This window comes from Triticum urartu, chromosome 4 (assembly GCF_003073215.2).
Source record: "Triticum urartu cultivar G1812 chromosome 4, Tu2.1, whole genome shotgun sequence".
Lineage (NCBI taxonomy): Eukaryota > Viridiplantae > Streptophyta > Magnoliopsida > Poales > Poaceae > Triticum > Triticum urartu.
Genome location: NC_053025.1, coordinates 513,110,052 through 513,114,993, shown reverse-complemented (window position 1 = coordinate 513,114,993; position 4,942 = coordinate 513,110,052).

The window sequence follows — 4,942 nt, the reverse complement described above, 5'->3', positions numbered from 1 at the left end:
TGTTCGGCTTTATCTTCTTTTGCCAAGTGGATGGACAAGAATGCCTAAGAACCTCCTCTAGCTATCTATGCTTTTCTCGTCTCAAACTCTATTCATGCTGCATCACAAAATTTGATCAAGTCAGATTCGAACCACTCTGTGTGAGGAGCGCTCGGAGTCCCCGATTCGTCATAGACTTAAACTTCCAAAACCTCTTTATGATTCTCGGTCTGACCGATACTCCACTTTCGGTCCTACCGAGATCATTTAGTTGATCTAGGTTTTCGATCTCAGTGCAACCGATTTGAACTTTTCGGTCTCATCGAGTTTCAGTAACTGCACGCAATTATGAATCTCGGTGCCACCGAGTTGTTCAACTCGGTCACACCGACAGGGTCGGGCTATATATAGTCACGGGCAAAATTTGGAAATTTCTCCGAACCCCTTCGCCCGCGCGATAGCCTGCTCGGCCCCCGAGGTCTCCGGATCGTCTTCTCGCCGCCAGCAGCCTCCAGTCGCTGGTCTCCGTCGCCGTCAACGGGATTTCTGCCCCACCGTTGCCGCCGTAGCAAGTCCCCGCCGAACTAGGGTATGGACTTGATCTTTGTGCTATTCCTCAATCTGATTCCTAGCACATTGTGATCACATTGTTTCTGGCCACGTTTGATAAAATTCTACCCAGTCAAAACGCTCATAGATTAGGTTTGATTCGAAAATTCTAGGTTTAGGTTTCCGCCGAAACCATCTCGGACCCACCGAGTTGAAAAACTTAGTCCCATCGATTTGGCTTATGCCATTGCACAAGTAAAACTCGGTCTGACCGAGAATTACTACCGGTGTGACCGATTTTTGAACTCAGTGAAACCCTAGCAGTCTCGGTGCCACCAAATTGTGACTCGGTCTGACCAAGTTCACTAGTTTAGGTTCCAAAACTGCTTCGGTATCACCGAGTTTGAAAATCGGTAGATCCGAGATGATTTCAGTGGGAAACTAAAACTAAGTTTTTGGATCATTCTTTTTGCAAAAATCTCTGCATTTTGTGATGCTCATCCACTCTATCTCCTCTATAATCTATTCACAGGGTCAGCAGTCAGTTTGCAACATGTCAGACCAAAGTGACAGCCAAAACTTGTCAGAGCAGCAAGTGCAGTTGAGTGAGGGCACTAGCCCCTCAAGTTCCTCAAATGATGGCAGCAGGAGCACACCCAGCAACCTGCCTAAAGCTGCCACGAGACAAAGGAAGAAGAAAACCTCAGATTCTGAAGATGAGGACTATGTGGCAGAGGAAGAGGCCACCTCCAAGAGAGTTGAGCCAGCTCAAGGCTCAAAGCCAGGCCTGAAAATCAAAAGGCCAGCAGGCAGGCAGCCCATGTCAAAGGCTAGAGCCTCCACTGAGAAGCATGCTCCCATTGAGCCCGTTGCAGCTGAGGGCAAGAAAAGGAAAGAGAGAGTGAAGAAGACTGTGGCTAGAGTGCTTGGGAAGGCCTCCATCATGGTAGAAGAGGAGGAGGAAGAAGAGGCAGCTGCACCCGCGCCCAAGGCAGCCAAACTTATGGGAGATGCCATAAGGTCAGGGGGAGCTGCATCCAAGCCCAAGGAAGCACCTAAGGCTGCATCTAAGCCTAAGAGTGCACCAAAGATAAACACAAGAAGCATCCCAGCCACTGAGAAGAACAAGGCCCCAGTGCCTGAGACTGTTGCAGAGGAAGAGGAAGAGAGTGTCCTTCGGAAGCTCAAGCCCAAGATCCCAGACCACAATGATGCTCATCCTGTGGCTGAGGATATGAAGCTCAGGAGAGACTCAGGGCTCAGGAAGTGGAGAGAAGCAGATCCATATGCTTCTAGGAGATGGACTGCAGTGGACTACAGATTTCATACCAAGGAGCAGCAAGATTTCTATGAGACAGTGCTACTTGACAAGAAGCCAATCGTATGTGACATGAGATGGGTCGACTGGACCTATATCAAGGATAATGAAGAGTACTACCCAGGAGTTCAGGACAGCTTTAAGGCGTGTGGAGTAGAGGACTTTGTTGGGCAAAAGCTCACAAAGTGGAACGAGGAACTCATCATGCAGTTCTACTCCACAGCTCACTTTTATCCAGATGGGAGGATTACATGGATGTCTGAGGGTACGAGGTACCACTCTACTGTTGAGGAATGGGCGAAGCTGATCAATGCCCCAGAGGAGCAAGCAGATGACTTGGACATTTATGCCAAGAAAAAGATGGACCACAACTCCATGTCCAACATGTACAAGGAGATTCCGAATGAAGCACTTGACACATTCAAGTTTGGCTCAGTGCATTATCTGCTCTCAGGATTGCCTACGATCAACTGGATCCTTAGGCACACCCTTCTGCCCAAGTCTGGAGATCACAAGATGATCAGAGGTCACGCGATCAATTTGCTTCATGTTTTTGACGTGCCTCAAAAATTCAAAGTTATGAGCCTCATAGTGGAAACGATCAAAAGGACTGCGGCAGATCAGAAGAGGAGCTGTGGATATGCCCCTCAGATTCAGGAGCTCATCAACTCCAAGATGGGCACGGGCGTATATTTGTTGGATAAGGAACACCTGCCCATCCGTCCAGATTTCGAGGACAATGAAGTTGTGATGACTGAGAACGAACCATCATCTGCCCATGCACAAGCTCAAAAGGAGAAGGCGAAGAAGGAGAAAGCTGCCAGGATGCCTACTCAAGCGGAGGCATCTGACTATTTCTTGAAGACCAAACAAGAGCAGCTCAGTTACTTGATTGCGTCCACCCTGCGGATTGAGCAGAGTATAGCCACACTGACTCAGAACCAGGCGAGTTTAGAGAGGATCATGGAACAGAAGTTCTATGACTTGGACGTCAAGGTAACGGAACTTCAGTCTGCCGTGGAGCAGCTCCAGGAGGACATGAATGAGAGGAGAGGCAGGACCACGACTCATGCTTTTTCTAGAGTGCCACGAGGCCCAAGGTCGTCTGTCGTGCCAGTTGCTGACACCAGAGCCACCACTTCAGCACCAGCTACTGCCTCAGCTCCAACATCTACTTCAGCTCCAACTCCAGCGACTACTTCAACATCTACAGAAGCCTTCGTCCTTGGAGTGATCCGGACTCCACCACCACCAGAAGATCAAGCCTAAGCGTCGATCTAGTGCTATGCATTTTCTAGGAACTTTTTGGTAACTTGTTGCCAAAGGGGGAGAAGATGTATAGATCATAGGCTTCGAGAGAGAGAGAGTGTTGCTTTTCTCTCTTGTTTTATTTGGTGGTTTTTCGAACTTTGTTTGCTTGTGTGTGAGATACTACGTCCTTATGCCTGTGAGACATCGATGATCATGTGTTTGATCATAAGCTACACTTAATGTTTGCTTAATGCTTGCTTAAATATTATCATTCTATCTATCGTTTGTGATCATTCACTATTCTTGGTGATGAGTGCATGCATTTCAATCTTATCATTTTGAGCGCTCCACCAAGATGTATGTGACATGGAAGAGTAACCCATCACTCTAACTCTTTGTGCATTTGCAGTCCAAAGCAAATTTTAAATATGCACAAATTTAGGGGGAGCTCTTACTTATCACATACTTCTCAAAGCGACGATATATTTCATGCTTATTATCTTTTGTCGAAGCTTTGATCTATATGTTGTCATCAATTACCAAAAAGGGGGAGATTGAAAGTGCAACTATCCCTAGGTGGTTTTGGTAATTCATAACAACATATAGCTCATTGACCTAATACTATTCCAAGATAATTATTTCAGGAAAGCTCAATGATTGGCATGTCATGGATGTGAAAGTGGAACCCTCAAAATGCTAAGGACAATGGATTGGCTCAAGCTCAAAAGCTCAAGACTCTTCATTTTATATTTTAGTGATCCAAGATCACATTGAGTCCATAGGAAAAGCCAATACTATTAAGGAGGGATGAGGTGTTGCTTAATGAGCCTCTTGCTTCATGTGCTTAGTGATATGCTCCAAAAACCCTCAACTACTTTCCCATATCCACATATGACCTAAACTCTAAGCCAAACTCGGTCCTACCGATTCTTCCTATCCGGCGCCACCGAGTTTCACTTGTCATTAGCCACTGCCAAACCCTAGCAATTCGGTTCTACCGATAAGGATCTCGGTCCCACCGAGATGGGGTTGCAAACTCTCTGTTTCCCTTTCGTAACTTTTCGGTCCCACCGAAAGAGCGAATCGGTCCCACCGAGATTGCAATGTAAACTCAGTGTTTCCCCTTTGTAACTTTTCGGTCTCACCGAGTTCCACTCGGTCTCACCGAAAGAGCAAATCGGTCCCACCGAGTTTGCCTGACCAACTCTCTGGTTAGCAAATTACCAAATTCGGTCTCACCGAGTTTGTGTAATCGGTCTCACCGAGATTACGTTATGCCCAAACCCTAACCGAATCGGTCCTACCGAGTTGCATGTCAGTCCCACCGAAATTCCTAACGGTCACTAGGTTTACATTTTCGGTCCGACCGAGTTTATTAATTCGGTCCCACCGAGATTGGAAAACTGTGTAACGGTTGGATTTTGTGTGGAGGCTATATATACCCCTCCACCTCTTTCTCATTCAGTGAGAGAGCCATCAGAACACACACATCAGTCCAACTCATATGTTCTGAGAGAGAACCACCTACTCATGTGTTGAGACCAAGACATTCCATTCCTACCATATGAATCTTGATCTCTAGCCTTCCCAAGTTGCTTTCCACTCAAATCTTCTTTCCACCAAATCCAAATCCTATGAGAGAGAGTTGATTGTTGGGGAGACTATCATTTGAAGCACAAGAGCAAGGAGTTCATTACCTACACACCATTTGTTACTTCTTGGAGAGTGGTGTCTCCTAGATTGGCTAGGTGTCACTTGGGAGCCTCCGACAAGATTGTGGAGTTGAACCAAGGAGTTTGTAAGGGCAAGGAGATCGCCTACTTCGTGAAGATCTACCGCTAGTGA